The following is a 21,303-nucleotide window of genomic DNA, read 5'->3' as shown; positions in this document are numbered from 1 at the left end:
ATGAACATTTCAGGCTTATTCAGTGCTAGAGTTATTTGTCATTACGAAGACTACGTTTTACGAGAATCTCAAAGCTTTGGATTTAATCTCAATGAAAAGAGAGCAAGAGAAAAAAAAACTTTTTTGATGTGTTTTAAAAATTTTTTTTCTATTTAACTAATAAATCGATTTTAATGTTTCACATTTCATTTTGTAAGTATTTGGAATACCTACATTTTACATGTCGAACTTTTTTTCATATAATCAACATCTTTTGTTTTATAAGCGAAAAACGTGCTTTTTGCAACTATTCAATTTTTTTCGCACATTTTGTTCACAAGTCTCGAGTCTCAAACATACGCATTTCTTTTCTAATGGCCTTCCGAAGATTTTTGTGAAGAGAAATGCTGGTTTATAATTTTTTTCCGGTAAAATTCTACTTCTACTGAGCTATTCTTGCTACTCGAACTTATGAAGGAGATATATAACGCTCATAAAAAATCGTAAACAATTAAATATTTCATAAACTGTTGTGTTTTAACAAAATTTATACTATTCTGGATTAATGGGAGAGATACATTATTACTATAATTTATTAAAACTTATATATTATTTAGAATATCCCTCACCCCTTATTGATTGAGAGCCGCCGAGCAGCCGACATTGCCGAGAAAACATTTTTGATCTTGAAAAAGAGACTAGTGTGAAAAGGAGCTCGCTGTCTCGTTCACTCTCGGCGCATCGATGACGAGCACACGATGGGCTCGTTCTTATATGTATGTTACAGCGCCGCACTACAATAAATGAATAAACTTGTAGGCGTGCAAAAATGACGTTTTGACGACGAATATTTTGTTACATACTATTTGGTTAATTGTGAAAATATGACTTGTCTCGTATTTACCAAAGTCGTAATTATCAATGAAATTATCAATGAAAACTAAAGTTATCTTGTAATTTTTATATATAAAAGTGTATATTTTACTCATTTCAACAGCTGTCGGACAGTGTGTTTCTGCCCGAATATAAGCTCACTTCACGTGCCTTTTACGACCATTTATTGACTCAAGAGTGGAAAGGCCAGTTTTCATCGATTTTTACAAATGTTTTAAAGTGATCTCGTCATTTCGTTTCATTCAAATTGTCATTATTTAAAAAAGGCATGTAACATAAATTAACCTATCATTTCTCGCTTCTGACGTCACGATTCCAACATGATCGCAGTGACTAGTCAGGAGCCTTAAGATAATATGTTGGATACGTCACATATCTTGACTCGATGTTTCCTAGCGCATGGTTTTTTAGTTTTTTTCCAGCAGCACGAATTTTCTTTTTCTTCTTCGTCACTTTTTTGCTCTTCTTCCCTGTAGTACTTCTCGATTATTTTCTTTTAACGTCGTTTGCGAAGCGATATAACTCCGAGCGAAACGATCTCGTTCTTCGAGTGGAAACTGAAGTGCTGCGGACTTGGCATATTTTATATCCTGTACCCCCTCATCAGGGAACTTTTTTTTTTGGCTTTTTTCTTCAGATTACGCGAATCGACTTTTGACTGCTTCCTTCAATGGTTTATTATTTTCAATATCTTCAATTATGTTAATTCCTGCACGTAAAGCTTTTTTGACAGCACGTGCATCTTTATTTAGGTAAAATAGTATTTTTCTGAATAGTCCATCGAGAAAACTTCCGATTCCATGTCCGCGTTGGTAAAGCGAACTGATCAAAACACGTGGAATTCCACCTCGGCTACCGGTGTCCTGCGCAACAAAATACTCCTCATATTCCGCCGTTAGTTTTTAATTAAAACTATCACTATCGACATGCTCGCGTACACGCAAGAAAGAACTGTTGCTTATGTTTAAAGTACAGTTACTGTCAGCGTTCCGAATTTGAATGGAATTTTTTTTCCAAGATGATCTCTTTCAATATCTATTTCGATCGTTCTGAAATTCGTTCGTCGCAATAGGATATAATTTCGAAATGAAAAATGCTTTACCAAATTTGCACCAAATGCGTAATTATGATTGTGTATCTCGATCGGTATTATTCTGAGAAGAGGAGTACGTACATCACATGTTATATAAGGCTCACAAATATCATAATAAACGAACATTTCGATATCGAGGATACTGCGCCACAAGCTATAGGTTCGCTATTCCAAAAACCGTCTGTACGTCTTTGTCCCGTCTTTTTATTAAATCTGTGAATAAGAAAAGTTTTCTCTTGTGTTTCATTGGGATTTGGTTTACGTATCGTGAACTTGGAATAATATTCATAGATATTGCTGATGAGAAACTTAGCATTTGTAGAAGATTATCGGAAAAGTTTAATAATGTAGCATTTTGCATTTCATCGCAATTAATACTTATGAAGACTTTGCCGCCGGACGTTTTTTTCTGTTCAAAATAAAAATTCGATTCGGCATTTTTATATGCGGTATTAATCGCATCAATAAGCATCATGGATATCGTTGTAAAGTCCATTTAGAAATATAATCTTCTTTTGCCATTTGTCTCTTCATCAGGTTTCACATCGACAAATTTGATTTCATTTTCGTTATGACGTACGTGTAAAAGGTATAGAGAAATTGAATATTACTTATCGCAACATTCCATTGTCCGTCCAACACTATAGAGAGAGATAATTCCGTGATGAAGGTCGATGTTATATTATTCGAAAAATAACTCATACTGCTACTACTCGAAAATACCAGAGAAAATTGTTTTACCTTCATCGTGAAGAGAAATAAACCCGAAGCCGGAACCAAAGTATCAAACTTAGATAACCGCGCCAGCTAACTAGCACTTGCTTATTAGCTTCTCGCCTCCTACTCTTCATCATGCGATCGACCATAAACTGTTCTTCCTCTAAGTTTTTCTCAACTCGAGTTGATTGTTGCTCATAAATAATACCGTCTATGACTTCGTCTGCTAAATCTTGCAGTTCATACACGTGAGAGTTTCGCCAATCGAGAACACGATAAATTTGAAATATCTCCTTGCTTAACCTCGAATCCTTTCTCGATGGCAGCTTCCGCTTTACTGATGCGAACGAAATCTCCGACGCGATATTTAAACTTCTGCACTCGTTTCGTTAACGTTTCATTCTTCCAACGACGAGCTCTATTTTCACGAGCATTTTCTCTCGTTACTACCGCAGGTTGTATTTTGGTGAATGAATGATGCGTGTGATTAACAATGTCCTGCAGAACATCAATGTAGCGTCGCGTATTTTTATGCATGAAATAACGTCACATTCGTCCCTTCAATGTTCTGTTGAACCGCTCGACGGTGACGGATTTAATATCTGGATTTGCGCGCTGCCCAAATCGTTGTTTTCTTTAAAAAATTTCTGCATTGATTGCGTGACAAATTCTTTATCCTTGTCCGTTTGTAAGTATACGAGTACTTGTCCTTCGCTTTTCGCTAGTACACGTTGGAAAGTTTTTATCACACAATTACTCATTTTGTCACGTAACTGTTCTACCTAGACGTATTTATTTAATACATTGATAATCACTAACAAATATGAATAGCCGTCATTGTAACTTTTTAGATTTCGAAGTTCAATCAAATCTGTCTCTCACACATTGTCAATGTTTGTTACGCTATAATGTAATAGTGGAAATTTTCTACGCAATGGTCAGTGCAACGTATACGTACGCGTCTTACGATTAGAGCCACAGTACGATTTTTTCCTGTAAGAAACAGGAAAAAATCGTACATAGTTTAATATCATAAATTAGATTATCCACCGCCAAATAGCTTGCATTGTGTGACGGATTGTAGTATAATTTTTCAAACGTTATCGTTATCTTAGTTTTTTCCAGTCGAGTAACTGATTTTTTCTCGTTTGTAAAGATATGGGAGGGGTGTCAGTTTTTTGTGTAGGAGAAAGAATCAGCGAATTTTCCTCGTCTATTTCTTGTTTGTAATTCTTACATTTTTCTTCTTCCTTGCGTTCTCGATATAAAAGGCGAGGAACTCACGCTTTCGATATAAAAGGCGTGGAACTCACGCGAGGTCGAAATTTTACGTTGTTTGGAATAACACGATTAGCGAACAATAATTCTTTATTTCTCACCAGTGCAGAAGGTATATTCAACGCACGGAGTAATCGTGCAAACTGATTTCTATTCATTGCTTTCACAGTTTTTCTCACGCTCATCGCGTTGAATATCAAGTCTGTGAATCTTTAGTAGTATACCAGTTAAGGTATATCCACACAAACTTACATAACTGCATAAATATATACATAAAGAAAATTATCTAATTACATTTTACATTTGTTTTTATAAGAGAAGTGTGATTAGGTAATTTTCTTTATGCATACATTTACGCAGCTATGCAAATTTGTGTGAATATACCTTAACTGGTGTCATTGTAAGTCTGAAACATATTATATTGAAAGTATGTAAAGCAGAAACTGTTGCTTGTATAATATAATTATGTAATATTGTATAATAATAAAATGTACGAGGGGTATCCAGAAAATAAGTTCCGTTTGTATTATACGTTTAGTAAGGTCGATGTATGAGCGAGCTGGCAACACAGCATTGAAGAGGGGAAGCTACCGAATAGAATGAGCGGTGTTCGGCGTCAGTAGCTCGTGAAACACGGTCAGGAGAGGTTATCAAAATGGAGTCCTCCACTTCGCGTCCCGCCACCTCCATTCCGATTCCTTCTCGAGTTGTTTTGCGCGGCATCATTCAGTTTCTTTTTGCTCAAGATTTTAAATCGGTTGATATTCACAAACAGCTTGTTTCTGTATATGGAGAGAGTGTGATGAGTGAATCTATGGTGCGGAGATGGGTCCGAGAATTTAAGGCAGGAAGACATTCGCTTGAAGACGAAAGTGGGAGAGGCAGACCCTCCCTTATCACGGATGAGTTGACGACAAAAATTGAAAATGCGATTCGCAATGATCGTCGTTTAACTTTAGATGAACTCCACAACCTTTTTCCAGAGATATCCCGAAGTCTTATCCATGAGATCGTTTCAGAAAAACTCGAATTTCGCAAGGTTTGCGCCCGTTGGGTTCCCAGAGAACTGACTCCTCTACACAAGGCCACACGAGTGACTGCAGGTAAACCACCATCGGACTACCATCTTTTTACGAAACTGAAGGAGTCCTTGGCCGGAAAACGCTTCCAAAGCGACGAGGAAGTTCAGACAGCTGTAACTAACTGGACTAAAGAACTGGCGGGAAGTTTCTATGCAGAAGGGATTTCGAAGCTTGTTTCCAGATATACAAAATGTATTGAGATTGACGAGAATTATGTAGAAAAAGACTAGAAGTTGTCAAGTATTATCCATGTAAATTTTAGATTTTTTCAATAAAAACTTTATTTGTAAAAAAAAAACGGAACTTATTTTTTGGATACCCCTCGTATATAATTTTACGTTTAGTTATTAACATATTTTTATATTTTATAGCTGACATAGTACAACATCGTTTTATTAATATGAAGCAAACTGTTATAATAACAAATCTTTGGAAAGAACGTGAATCAAAAAATGATGTAGTGGAAAAAGTCCTGAAGAAATATATAAATCTAAATGGGTTCTGTATGATAGGTTAAAGTTCTTAATAAAATCATGTGCTCAAGCAAAAAGTTTGTATAATTTACAAACTTCTAAAAATACTACATATTCTAATAAAACAGAATTTTTAATATATGCTATTGAAGCAAATGCTATTTCTTCAGAAAATGAAATTGAATATCTAGAAAACGAATTTGATATAACATAATTTGATTTACATAACACACAGGTGAGGATTTATTAAATTTCAACGAAATGTTTATATATAATCCATAATACATATTTTTATCTATATTAATATATTTTGATATAAAGATTAAATTTCAATTTTTTAAAAAGAAATAATGTAATTTTATTGTATTATATGTGATAACATTATACAAATAATTTTTAGTTTATAGATAAGTATTATATATAATACAAGTTGCGTGATATGAAAAGTTTTACTTCATATATGAATATTATATGTGATATAAAAAGAGGTCACAAGTTTTAATTAACAGGATAGATACAGTTATATGGGATAGAATGTATTATAATAAGATGTCAATTAATCCCCTAGATAGTGTTCGATATGTTCCTAAACCTCATACTTAGTTAAATTATATAGGTACACCCATCTAGATGCGGGGCGCATTTGACGAGACGACGGCTATTATATATGATTTTAGAAATCAGCGGATAAACTAACAACTGTATTACTAGTAACAATTGATCTGTATAATAGAAATAATCAAATATTGGATACAAACAAAAACTTGTTACAGAACTATATAGAAAATATTCAAACATGGATTTACGCTTGCCATTTGAGTGTGCGAATCTAATCAAAGAGCGGCCAGGATGGAAATAAACATACTTAATGTATCTAATTGCCAGCAATAAAACTAGTGAAAGCGAACAAAATAAAATCGCCACTTTTCTATGGTAATCGGCCCGCAAGGAGTCGAGATATTCAACACCTTATTTCCTAATAATGGAAGCTGCGAAAGTATATTTGGCTACATTTCAACTACAACTACAAGTCAGCGGAAACATCGACGTCATCAACCAGCAGTGCTACTTAGCAAGAAGTAAATATAACCAGTCAACGTACATTAAATAATATCATCAAAGTTTTTGATGAATATTGCTTACCATAACGAAATGGAAGCCACAATGGAAGCATTTAAATTTAATATGATTATACAAAAAAAAAACAGTCATTTAATACGTTTGAAACGAAGCTTCGCACTCAATTACAATGTGAATTTGAATGCGCCAACTGCCATACATTATATGCTAATCGCATGTTATGTGATCGTATCATCATTGGCGTACAAGGTAAAAAACTACAATTAAAATTAGATGATAAGAATGAATCCTTATCATAGAAATCTGCAAAGTTTTCGAAGCTGCGACTGCCAACAAACTACTCGATCAAGGGTACTCAATAGAAGTTAAATCCGTGGTGGAACAACTCAATGAAAAATCATCAGACGTCGCTACAATTAAGCATATTAATAACTATTGGAATTGTGGTCAACCTTATAATGAAAACATCGTCGTTATTGTCCAGCAATTAATGCTATCTGCAATAAGTGCGGAAAAATAGGACACTTCCAAAAGCTCCTTTCTGAACACTAAATACATTCCTTTCTGCAGGAGTAAAAAAAAAAGAAGTCAACACTGAACAATCTACAAGCACTAAAGCGGAGACAACGGCAGGTCAGAGGTCATCAGAAAAGTCTGTTAAAAGTATCAACTGGTATGAGCTAGGTAATAATAATTCTAAATTAGCCTTAAATAAGCAAGACAGCAATGCGTCTAGTGTAAGTACCGTTAAAAATAAATATCATAATTATAGAGTAAGTTCTAATTCCGGTGGAGACCAAATCAGATGGATGAAAACGTTATGTATACAAAATCGAAGTGTTCAATTTAAGCTGGATACAGGCTCAGATGTCAATTGCATTCCAATCGGTCTTATTAACGAATTAAATATATCAATTAAAACTTATAGAAATGTTATTATAACAGATTATAATTCAAATAAAATAAAAGTTTATGATGAGGATACAATCGAATGTTTTGACTCTGAGCGTAAGTTAAGCCATATAGCGTCATTCATAGTTGTCAATGATCAATGCGAACCATTATTGGGCTTAGGCTTTCGTTCAATCTAATTCAACAACTTAACATTGTTAAAATACAACATAATTTTCCTATTGATGTTGAGGCATTTATAAATGAAAATAAAGATCTTTTTGAGAGTCTAGGTAAATTTCCAGGTACTTCATCAATTATACTTAGAGACAATGTGACCCCTACACTGCACTATAAAAAACGAATTTCACTGAGACTAGAACGTTTAAAAATTCAACTATCATCACTAAACAAGGTATCATTAGCGTAGTAAATTATCCTACAGACTATCATACAGAGTAAATAACATGCAGTTAGTAAAAAAACTCGACGGCTCATTACGAATTTGTCTTGATCCGAAGCCACTCAATGCATGTATTAAGCGGGAGCATTTCTTAATACCAACAGCTGAAGATATTATTGGCCGGCCAGATAAATCTATTTTCACTCGATCTAAGTAATGGATTCTGTCAGATGAAGCTTGATTGTAAAAGCTCTGACCTACCTTTATGACGCCTTTTAGGCGCTATCACTGGAATCGTGTTCCTTTTGGAATTAGTAGTGCAGCAGAAATGTTTCAGAGGAAAATGGTTCAGATTTTTAGGGATATTCCAGGAATTGAAATCTATTTTGATGACCTAGCTATCACAGGGTCGAGTTTAGCGGAGCATGATCGCGCACTAGCCACTGTTCTAGCTCGCACAAATGGCATCAAATTTAATCCAAACAAGATCCAATATCATGGACCGGATGTGAAATTTATGGGTTATAAAATAATCAATAGCTACATTTCCCCTGATGCTAAACACTTAGATGCCCTCAAAATATCTCGACCATCAAGCAAGCCTGAAGTTATGCGATTATTAAAATTATTTAAGTATCTATCTCGTTTCATTCCAAATTTATCGCAAAGATCAGCTCAATTACGCGAACTAACTAAAAACGCTAGCCAATGGTCATGGTCAGACGAGTATGAAAAAGAGTTACAAGATCTTTTACAGTCCATTACAATCAAACCAGTGCTTCGAATATATGATTCAAAAGAACCTGTGATCATACAAACTGACAGTTCGAAAGACGGACTGGGAAGTATTCTTCTACAAGGGGGTCAATCCGTGGCGTATGCGTCGCGTAGTCTCACCACCAGTGAACAAAAATGGGCCCAAATTGAAAAAGAAACTCTGGCAATAGTCTTTGCGTGCGAACGTTTTCATTATTTTCTTTATGATAGGATGTTTATTGTCCAGTCAGATCATAAGCCGCTTGAAACGCTTATAAAACGAGACATTAATGATGTAACCCCTAGATTGCAACGCATATTCCTACATTTGCTTAAATACCCGGGACTATCGATCACATATGTTCCTGGCAAAGAGATATATGTCGATTGTTTGTCACGCACAGTTGTGGAAGTTGCGGAAGCGAGTACATTGGATTTATCCGAAATCACTCATGCTGTTATCCATCGAATGTGCTTTCGGAAGAGAACTACAACTTCTACAAGAACCTATTAAGTGAGGATGAACGAAAATGAGGAAAAATGACGAAATTAAATGAGGATGAAAAGCTTCTTATCATATCATAGAGAGTCTTCAGGGGATATTCTGTTGTTATGGGTATCCATCGAAAATTAGGTGTGATAATAATCCATTTAACTCGCTAGAATTTGAAAAGTTTGCTAATGACACAAATATTGTGTTTAAATATTCGAGTCCTCGTTATCCCCAAAGCAATGAACTAGCCGAAAAAGGAGTAGCTATAGCCAAGAATATTCTTAAACACTATTATGAAACTAATGAAACTGAACTTTATCCGTATCGACTATTCGAGTATAATACAACACCCGTAGCAATAGCATGCGATTGTCGCCTGCACAGTTATTCTTTGGTCGATTAAAACTCGATTGCCCACTAGTAGCGAAATGTTAAGGAGAAATCAAGTAGACGAAGCTATCATAAGAGACCGATTGGAATGCAAGCGTGAAACTCAAAAATATTACTATAATAAACATGCTAAATTACTATCGATCTTAAGCGTTAATGAACGTCTAATGTTTAAGAAAAGCGAAAAAGAATGGCAGTATGTATCGGATTGTGCGGCGCGTGAATAATCGATCATATATAGTGGTAGATAATTATAATAATTATTATCGTCGTAATCGCAAATTCATTATAAGAACTAGGAGCAACGAAGTTTACCCGAATGAACTGTTTTAAGACTTTTATGAACAAGAACGAAATGATACGGAAAATCCCATGGCTACTGTAGATACTGGCAACTATAGGCAAGAAATTGTTAATAAAGAGAGACTCAGTGAGTTATCAGCATCTGATTTGTCGAATACTGCGATTAACGATGGTGATGACTCAATGTCCAGTGAATATGAGTCAGCAAACGAGTCGATTCTATATAGTGAACCTATACAGTCAGAAGTAATTTCATCGGCAGCGAAATATCAAACTAAAACTCGTAGTGATCATATCATTGTACCGTCGAAGTACTAAGGTGATTGGGTCCATTAGGGTTCCTTTATACATACATACTAGATGGGGTGAAAAGTAACATCCTTGACCGCCAGAATGCGCCACTACTGCAAAAAAGTTTATGGTGCTTTGTAGTCCGTTCATATTTAGGCAGACATGCCAAGTGGCAGTGCGATACTGCCCTTAGTTTTGTTTTGAGAGCTGATTGTTGTTGACGTGTTTGCGAAAACGATTTTCGTTCTCTCATAAAACATTATTTTTTGAGAGGCAAAACGGCGAAGGAAACAAAAGAAAAGTTGGATAAATATTATGTGGCTAATACTCCGTCAGATTACACCGTCAAATATTGGTTTCGAGAGTTTCGTGGTGGCCGCAACTCCACTACCGATGAAGTCCGCAGCGGCAGGCCCTCCGATGCGGTTACCGAGGAAAATGTCAAAAAAATACATGAAATGGTGTTGGCTGACCGGAAAGTGAAGGTGCGCGAGCTAGCAGATGCTACAAAGATTAGTACTGAGCGAACACGCCATATTTTGGGCGAGATTCTGCATAAGAAAAAAATTTTTTTCATTCCCAAGGAGGTTACTTTTCACCCCACCTATATATATATATATATATATATATATATATATATATATATACATACTGTATATATATATATGTGTGTGTGTGTGTGTGTATTAAAAAAAAAATAAAGGCGTATAATAAGATGTCAATTAATCCCCTAGATAGCGTTCGATGCGTTCCTAAACCTCATACTAGTTAAATTATGTAAGTACGCCCATCTAGATACGGGGCGCACTTGACGAGACGGCGGCTATTATATATGATTTTAGAAATCAGCGGATACTGTTAAATTAACAACTGTACTACTAATAACAACTGATCTGTATAATAGAAATAAACAAATATTGGATATAAACAAGAACTTGTTACATAGAAATCAAAGTTTTATTATTTATTTATCATTTATTATTATATATCTATCTGTAAATCTATCTTCTTTTTAGTAATAAAACTGAGCGGGAATGCACCGCGCGGAAAGACTAAAGTGAGAGGACGGCACACAGTTGATATAACACACGACAGTAAAGAGAACTCCGTTTCTTTGTAATTTAACAAAAGAATTTTCTTTAATATTTACGATTACAAATTCAGAAAAACAGAATTAATTAACAGACTATTAGATGCGGTCACCCTTTCCAAATTGTATTCGGAATCGCGGTGATAGAAAATCTCGGCGATTTTCTCGGCGCTTCTCGAAGAGATCTTTCTGATAGCGGTTTTACTAAGCGGTTAGCATGGCGGTTTTACGAAACGATATAGTAGCGAGACTATGAACTCTAAGAAGGAGGAACGGCGAGATCGAAGCATTTATTGCTTTCGGCCTGGGCTTTCTTCTTGGGAAAAATCCAATAAATTTTTGCCACAATCATAATTATTACGTGGCATTAGTTGTATAAAATTGATTGGCGCTTTGGATTCTTTTCTAATGACGTTCAACGTAACAGTCATGCGCGACAGAAAATCCGTACGTGGGATTGGTGACAGCGCGTGACGTATTCGTCGGAGCGCGGCGCTCGCATGCGCGAATTGAATTGTTCTAGAACTTTCGATGGTCCGTTGCCGGTGCTTGTTTGCGTGTACCGAATTGTTTTAAAATGAACAAAGAACGACAAATCGCTGACTTTGACGAGGATTAAGGTCATGCTCGAGATGAAATCACGAGCTCACCTTATGCGTGCGTTCAATAACAATTACTGTCGGTCGATCGAAAGAGTTCTTACTTTTTTCTCGAATTAACGATCTCAAACAAAAACAAACATGTTATTGTAAACATTGAATAAAGGAAGTATTCATTTATTGATAATAGTCTTGCCATGGAACAGCTCCTTCTCCGTTGAAATAATTATACATTCATTTCTGAGTTGTAAGGTAGTATTAACATGACGATTGCCTCCTTGATTTCTCAAATTTATCATTCCAAGAGCAGGCTCTTGCCGCCATTTCCCTAGATGAAATCTGTGTAGGAATTCATCTTCTTCGTCAATAAATTCAGGAGAAGTATACATATGTCTTCTCACTACTTCAGTTCTCAACATGTTATATAGACAGCAGCAAGCTAATATAATTTTTGATGCGTCATCAGGATCATTGCTGATCTAAAAATTTGGAATCTTGTTGCCATGATCCCAAAAGTGTTTTCAGATTTATTACGCGCTCTGGATAATCTATAGCAGAAAATATTAGGTATACAAATAAGTTTCCACCGTTTTTTATTAAAAATTAAGTATTTATTATGAAAGGACGATACATAATGTTTTATTGGTGTAAGTCAAAATGTAAGTGCAAGTTCTTTTTGCGTTTGGCACGAATCTTCATTCAATAATACTTCCAATTCCGCGTCTTCGTATACTTTCGGCTTTTCGCTACGTTCTTTGTCTTCGACGTCAAATTCACCGTTTTTAAATTTTTGAAACCATTCACGACAACTTCTCTCACTTAAGGCAGCTCACCATATGCTTCTACAAGCAATCGATGAGCCTCAGCTGCAGATTTCTTCAAATTAAAGAAGTAAATCAAAAGTTCCCAAGTTTCGCAAATGACGTTTATTCGGCTCAAAACTCGGCATTTTCGCACAAACAAAAATATATGATGCTAATACAAAATCGCTAGTATTTTTTTTTATCGCTAGTATTTTATTGTTGACAGATATCCAACCTTATGATATAATGTTTTATATCAAACAATTTTAACCATAGCTTGCTAGTGGCGCCGTCTTTTGTCAAACGGCGGAAACTTATTTGTACACCTAATAATTTTTGAAAGTAATACATATTTTAGAAAATACATACATATACAAAAAAATGAATGCTTAAAACGAACAATAAAAATTTATTAGTAGTTAAAAAATTTACCTGTAATTAAATATCCTTTTATTTTTATTCCCACATGTATCTCGTGAATAAGATATCAGAACCTTTGTACTTAAAGGAAAATCTCTAACGAATACAAAATGGAAATTTTTTATCTATGTTAAGCAAAGATGTTGATGTAGGAATATTTAAGCTTTTATTATCAAGATGGATTTTTAAACTATTTGTTCCATATGCCTATATTACTTATTCTTCTATTTGTACCAACATCTACATATATAAATCTGAGTTGTGCATTCACAACAGCCAGTAATACAACAGAAAAACTGTCTTTATAATTATAATATAATGATCCTAATTGTAATGGTGGATCAATTTTAAAATGTTTGCCATTCAAGACTCCAACATTATAGAAATTCTAATGATGATCAAAATCATTAGCCACGACTCTCTCCATTCATTCTCACATGATGACATTCTAAGATAGTCTTCACGTAGTACATGAATAATCGCAGTACATACTTCTTTAATGATACCTGAAATCGTACTCTGACCAATCCGATGTGTGAGACGAAGAGATTTCTAATTTTCTCCTAAAAATAAAATAACATTCTTTGAAACATTACTTACATTTTCATTACTGATGCACCTTTCAAGTCTAAAAAATTTCGAGTTATCTGTTGCAAGATGTCGTAGGGTGAGAGACAATCTCTCAGCAGGTGGAATGCTTTGTCTCAAATGTGTATCCTGTTTTTTAATAAAGGGAGTTACTTTTTCTAAAAGATCTTCAAATAAAGCGATATTCATTCGAAAGCATCTGCGATACAAATATTTAGCATATTAAATATAGCGTAAACAAATTAAAGAAATAAATTTCGGTGTTATGTGTCGTCTAAACCTATCTAGATCTTCGAAAAGCAATTCCATAAAAAGATTATGCTGCATGCCTCTCCTGTTCTTCTTTAAAAAATATGGATTTGTCCATATAGGACGATTGTTTTGACGAGTTTTCTCTTTATCTAATTATTAAAAGTAAAAGAACTGCAATTCTCTTCTGTTTATCTGCACGTGTTATAATAACGCGGCATTTTTTAAATTTAATTGCATCTCAACTTATTTGTATAAAGATAATAAATACACTTGCACTGAATCATCGAAATTTAGGTTAAATAGATCAATAAGTATCATCAAATAATAGAATTTTTTCTTCTTTTTCTTAATAGCTCCTGCCTTCCTAGAGGAAGCGGGAGCAATACAAGATCACGTCTCAAACAACAATCTGACGTCCTGGAACGTACGAAATATGTCCAATTTATGTCGCTATATTGGACGTCTAAAATACGTCCCAAGGACGTTATATGGACGTTCTACAATAATATCATATTTATAATTGTCATGAATAATATACCTATATAATATTTTTTAAATATTAATATCCTGATGAAAAAGCTGAAATTATTCCACGTTTTGGGACATTTCAGCGAAATTACTAAAAATTTTCTGAAACTTCACTGAAAATGAATTTTTTGGTTAACATATATACTGAAAATCACTGAAATCCAATCGAAATTTCTCAGAAATTCTTGCTGAAATTTGTCTGAAAATTTTGCTGAAATTTTTCTGAAATTTTGTCGAAAATAAATTTTTCAGTTAAAAATCGCTGAAATTAAACTGAAATTTTTTTGAAATGCTCAAATTTTGTTGAAAAGTATTCCAAAACGTAGAATAATTTCATCTTTTCATCAGGATAATTTTATATATTGTAATAGTTTATTTCTTTGTAATAGTTTTATCTAGCTAAATTTTATGTACAATTATATATATATTTATCATTTCTTCAAAGTTATTATTTATGACAAATTATTGTTAGTATTAATATTGTTAATATCACATTAATAAGATTAATAATTTGAATAAGAATAAGGATGACACTGAGAAGAAGTTTTTTACGATTCCATATGTTAATACGATATCCGAAAAATTTATACTTATTGTTAATATGTTTAATTGTAAATTGGCTTTTACTATTTCTAACACATTAAGAAGTTTCATAAGGAGAGGAAAGGATGATTTAGAACACGTTCAGAATCAAAATGTGGTCTACAGAATATCTTGCGAGGATTGTGATGCCAGTTACGTTGGCCAAACTAAAAGACAATTAAAGACCAGATTGCATGAACATGTTTCTGATGTCAATATAAGTTCAAAATCTCCATCAGTGATTTCCAACTATCGTATTGAGGAAAATCATAACTTTAAATGGGATAAAGTGGAAATATTAGATGTAGAGCCTTCATATAATAAAAGGTTGATATCTGAAATGATCCATATTAAAAAACAGAATCATGGGATTAATAGACAAAATGACACGGAGTCTTTGCCGGATTTGTATTCTGACATTATACATTCTCTTTCTTCTTTCTAACATCTTCTTTCCTTTTCTCCCTATTTTTCCGTTTTCCGTTCTCGATAATGTTTTTCTGCTTGACATTTCGTTTTTTGACATCGTGTAAGTCAGATGCTTGTTACCTTTGTGAATTTGCTTATAATAACTTATTAAATAAAAAGACTATTTTATTGTACCACGAAATGGACCACATTTTACATTTTTTTCTCGTTGTGTATTATTGGACTCTTAACAAATTTACCAAGGTACATTATCATATTACTAATTTTTATGTGATTAATATTCTTTTTGTTTATGGTTACTTTTCCAGAATTTTCTTATGACTTTGTTAATTCTTGATAAAAATGACTCGCAGCGTATTACACAGAAAGAAAAAATTTTATATTAAGGAATTGTAAGAATATTGTAAGATTATGTACGAATTTTTAATTTAGAACGATGTTTATATTATTGTAAGATTGCATTGAAAATGACTCGATTGGAGTTGAAACGTTTGTTTTATTTTATTATATTTTAATTGTTTTGTATTAATTTTGCTTATTTAAATTAAAATTCTTTTATACGTTATTGGTTCTTTGCCCTTCTTTTATATTACCTTTTGTTTATAAGTACAGAGCCTTTTTTTTATTACTTTTAATAGTTATTAATTGTTATTTATAATTTATATATAATTTAAAATTTCGATAAAATTTTTTTTCGAAATATATTTTTATTTTTAATTTTTTAAGTGATTAGTATAATTGGATAGCTTTTTACTTTACAAATTGATTGTTTTCTACTGAACCATTGATTTCTATATTGTAATAATAATTACAATTTATGGTGTGGAAAACAATATAACTCGATAATAGTTTCTCAATATACAAATAGTATGCATGTGTACCTAAATGCATAAATGTAACTGATTGAATTATACTAATATTTCGTATTATTTGTCTTCCTAGTTACTGTTTTCAAACTTATTACGAATCTTAAAAAAAAGCATTGTCATCGATCAACTATATAATCACAAACAGATAGGAAAATCTCAAAATTATCTTGAAAATGTCGAAAATAAAGAGAAAATATTATCGAAGAGCACAAGAAATGACTAATTTGGTTAATACCGTTTAGTATAAAAACAATGCGCTATTATTAAAAAACAATCCACCTTTAGTCCCAAATAATAATTTAGAGAATAATTTAGAGAATAATAATCAATTAAGTTATGAAGTGATATAATTCTCAGTATAATGACTATAGTGATTCAGAAGGCTTTAGTAATTGTAATTCAGATAGTGATCCCGATGATACAGAACATACTAACTTTGTGAATAAGTTTGAACCTATAACTGCAGATGATTTTCCAAGTTCTATAATATTGTACCTTGCTTGCAAAGATGGACAATTAAAAATAATATAACTCATGTCGCGTTAAATGAATTAATATCTCTTATACAATGTAAATATCCAGAATTGCCTAAGGATGCTCGCACCTTATTAGGAACTGCTAGAATGGTTAATACAAACGTCATTTCAGGATATTATTATCAATTCGATCTAAGTAATTGCATCGAAACATTTTTATCGCGATATTTTTTCCAAAATCTACACTGTAAAAGTTCAAGTAGTCAAGTTTATCCCATTTTATGCAATTTAATTGAAAATTATAATGAAGTAGATGTAATTGGAATTTATCATGGATATGAAAAGCCTGCAGATGCCAATTTTTACAACCTTTTACAGAAGAAGCAAAAAATTTAACTTTACATGGTATAAAAATTAAAGATCACATTCTTTTAAAATTAAATCTTTTATATGTGATGTCCCTGCAAAAATTTTTACTTACACAAAAGGCCATTCGGAGTATTACTCATGTTTTAAGTGTACTGTTAAAGATGAATATTACTGCGATAGGGTGATCTATCCGTCTATAATCCGTATATATCTATCCGTAAATAATTATAATTTAAGAACAGATAATGATTTCCGATTAAAACTACAGGAAGATCATCATACAGATACATCAATACTTGAGTCGATTCCTAATATAAATATGGTGAGTGATTTTCCATCAGACTCGATTTAATATTCTTGGGAATTGTTAAAAAAATTGTTGTTTCTTTGTGGTGCGGCAAACCCAAAACAAAATTATCCTTTCGTCAAATGTCTGAAATATCAAAGTTATTAATAAATCAAAGAAAAAATATATCTTCCGAATTCAATAGAAAATCAAGATCACTATTTGAAAATAAGAGATGGAAGGCAACAGAATTTAGAACTTTTTTATTATACACAGGACCTGTTGTTTTAAAATAAATTATGATCAATATTTGAATTTTTTAATTTTGCATATAGCTATCACCATTTTGTCAAATTCCAAACATATGAGACAACATTTAGATTATTCTAAATCTTTATTGCAATATTTTGTAGAAACATTTATTATTTTATATGGTAAAGAAAATGCATCGCCTTCACCATTTATTACATATTTATGATGAATTGAAAAATTCGGAACTCTTCAAGAATTTAATGCTTTTCCGTTCGAAAATCATTTACAATATATATTAAAGATGATTCGCAAAAATAATAAGGAATTAGAACAAATTGTTGGTATAACTGAAAGAAATTACTGTATAAATCATAATTTAAAAATAAGAAATAATGAGTCTAAATTTTTGAATCCACATTTCAATGGTCCACTTACCAATTCTCATAATTGTAATCAATTAAGTAAAGTGATGTTTAAATAGTTTATTTTAAAACAATATGAACCAGTTAATTGCTGTAGTTTAAAGGATGGAAGTATTATTGTTATTAAAAATTTTATTATAAATGAGGATGATCCAGTTGTAATTGAAAATAGATCAATATAAAACACTCACAGATTTCTATACTGTACCATGTAAATCGTTAAAATTAGATATATATTTAGTCAGTGATGTCGGGAATTTAGAGTCTTGAGATTTAGAGCAAATTGCGAATAAATGTATTAAACTTAAAATTCGAAAATAAGTATGTAGTTTTTTCCCTTATTGCATTCCGAATAATATTCTAAAATCTTTTCTTTCTTCTTGTGCTCTTTGTTACAAAAATATAATATATATAATCATATAATCTTTTAGCTTAAATATACTAGACTGCATTTGCATATTCCTGCATACAGATGTATGCGTGCTTTTGTGTGCGTGCGTGCGTGCGTGCGTGCGTGCGTGAGTGTGAGTGTGTAAACGATTGGGATACACGGAATGCACAGAGGGTATATATGCGACAGAGGGCTTTCATTTCTATATATAAAGAAATTATAAATAAAATATTTATTTTTTTATATTGGAATAAATATTAAATTTTTAAATGCATATACGGAAACATGGCATGGAGAAAATGACATGGACAGTTGTACAATTTATTGACGAGGAGACCCTTGAAACTGTCCCAACATTATTAATGATAAATGTTATTGACCGCCGTTCCAAATGGAAAAAAAATTGTAGCAGCAATCAAAAAGCATGCCGAGCCTAACACATGTTGGCCTTCATATAATATTACAACTTTTAGAAACAGCATTTATGGTTAATGTAACATTTATATTTAAATGCATATTGCTTCTCTATTTAATAATAGTTAATCAATAATATGTTATAATAGTTAATCAGTAATATTTATTATTTTCCATTATAATATAAATATTTATTTACATAGTTTTAGACAACTATCAAACAGCCAGGCAGGAGAGGTTTTTTGCCAGTCGGCGGGTCTTCGAAGAGTGGCGCTCCACTCTCGAAAACGACCCGCCGACAACGGGCGCTCGGACCGTGGAGGCCATCCTCCCCTGCCTCGAGGAATGGGTAGGCAGGGGATGGGGCGGACTATCGTTCCACGCGACGCAGGTGCTCACCGGACACGGATGTTTCGGGTGTACCTGCATCGCATAGGTAGGGAGCCGACCGCGCCACTGCGACGAAAACCGGGACACCGCGCAGCATACGATCGAGGTCTGCCCGGCCTGGGCAAATGAGCGCGGTGTCCTGGTCCAAGAGATAAAGAGCGACCTCTCCCTGTCGGCTGTCGTTAGGGCGATAGTCGGCGGGGAGAGGGCCTGGAAGGCATTCTCCTCCTTCTGCGAACGGGTGATGTTGCAGAAGGAGGAGGCAGAAAGACAGAGGGAGCGGGCCCCGGGCGGCCGTGATCCTCCTCCGCCGCCGCCGGGCGGCGGCGGCGATAATGGTGGTGACGAAGGGGGGGGGAGATGGGCGACGTGGAGGAGGCGCCGGGACTGCCCCACGGGGCGAGAACGGCGGCGACCTCCTCCCCTATACCGGAGATGACTGAGGAGGAGGAAGACGAGAGGTCAGGGGCCCCTCCTCCCCCATCATCACCGACGGCTCCGCGTCTCGGACGCGGGGTTCAGTGAAGCGACGGCGGGCTGCCGACCCCAAGGTCGCACCGTCGCCGGACAACGGATGACCCCCCCTGCGCGCGGGGTTGTAGTATCGCCGCCCCTTAGTCGCGATGATTGCGCGACGGGGACGGGGCCTCTGCACCACCGCGCGGAGGATGCGCCGCGAAAGCGTTTCTCGCGGCGCCACAAAATGAGGGGCGCCAAACTCTCAAGATTGGCGCTCCTTGGCGGGCTGGGTATTCCGGCGGGGGCCGGGATCCTCAACTCCCGCCCCCCAACAATAACCGTGGGAGCGGGCGCGGGGGTAGTTTCCCCCCCAGCGTCCGAATCGGGCAGTCAGTGCCACACACCACCCGGGGCCGTTTCCCTGGGCGGGAAAGACTGTCGGCTACAGCCGACTGGCCAGAGGGGCTCCCAGAAGTATGCTGCACGCGTTCCTGGGAGCCCTTCAGCTATGTCCTGTTCAGGAGTCCTGGAGGGGTTTTAGTGGGTGCAAGCCCCACATAACCTCGAGGTCCGGGGTATGCGTTACGCATTTCCCCTCCGTTATCAAAAAAAAAAAGAAGGCAGGAAAGATTTTAGCCGTTGGACACCTTGCGTAATGCTAATGCTGGCGGTACTGTAATTTTCGAGTCTTATAACTCGAAAAGTATTTAAAAAATATTTTACAATATTATAGAGTTTTAGAAAGCTGTCGAGGTGTGCTACAAGAATATGCAATGAAAAATTGGGTGTTCCATTTAAAAAAATGAAATTCATCTTGAAAGGTCCCCAACGCGTTCGTAAAATAATTATTTTCACGATGTATTTATACGATATCCTTCTTTGTACTGAATATGTTGATATAAACTATGTTTTCAAATTTCGCTAATAATTACATCGGTCTCTTTATACGAATCACCCTGTATACATATATATGTGTATGTACATACATATATATATACATATATATGTTCGAGATACAGCTGACACAGACATTTTTTGCAGATTTGGCGTACGTGCGATATGCGGATCGGAAGCTTCTAGAAGGATTCCAAGCGTCTTTAGAGGTTTCCAAAACATAAACTTGGCCATCACCTCGTCAATAAAATCAAAAAACATAAGCTAAGCGGCATGTTGTACATACACAAATCTCAACGGCTATAAGGGTGAGCTAACTCAGATCAGGTTGCAGCGCACGCGCGCTCGCATTACGCAAAACGCATAATATGCGTACATCCCAATAAAGATTCCAGATTTAGCGGACGCTCATGGCAATAGCGTACCGCTTGGCCATCGCGCTCGAAATTATCAATTGCTGCCCGAAACAGAGGATCACCTCAAATTTTTCAATTTTGCGAGAATCTCATAGGCAAATGTAAAAGAAATCCTTTGTTTTTCAAAGAGGATAAAAGGCAAATGCCGAAATGAGAAGCAATGCCGGCTCTTTCTTCGCTGTTCTCGATTAGAATCAACGCTTCGCTACAAGTGCAACCGCCTAGGAGACGCTTCGCCGCCAGAAAACCGC

The 21,303-nt window shown here is 34.9% G+C and overlaps 2 pseudogenes; one reads left to right on the top strand and one right to left on the bottom strand.

The window, feature by feature from the left end:
* Window positions 1-12,443: 12,443 nt before the first annotated feature.
* On the bottom strand, window positions 12,444-16,926 carry LOC147909661 (uncharacterized; annotated as a pseudogene).
* A 137-nt stretch (window positions 16,927-17,063) lies between these two features.
* Window positions 17,064-20,326, top strand: LOC147909660 (uncharacterized; annotated as a pseudogene).
* The last annotated feature ends 977 nt before the right edge of the window (window positions 20,327-21,303 follow it).

The sequence above is a fragment of the Acromyrmex echinatior genome, chromosome 5, assembly GCF_024713525.1.
Source record: "Acromyrmex echinatior isolate Ae372 chromosome 5, ASM2471352v2, whole genome shotgun sequence".
Classification (NCBI taxonomy): Eukaryota; Metazoa; Arthropoda; class Insecta; order Hymenoptera; family Formicidae; genus Acromyrmex; species Acromyrmex echinatior.
Note: the sequence above shows the minus strand (reverse complement) of the source record. Positions and strands in the feature narration are given on the sequence as shown.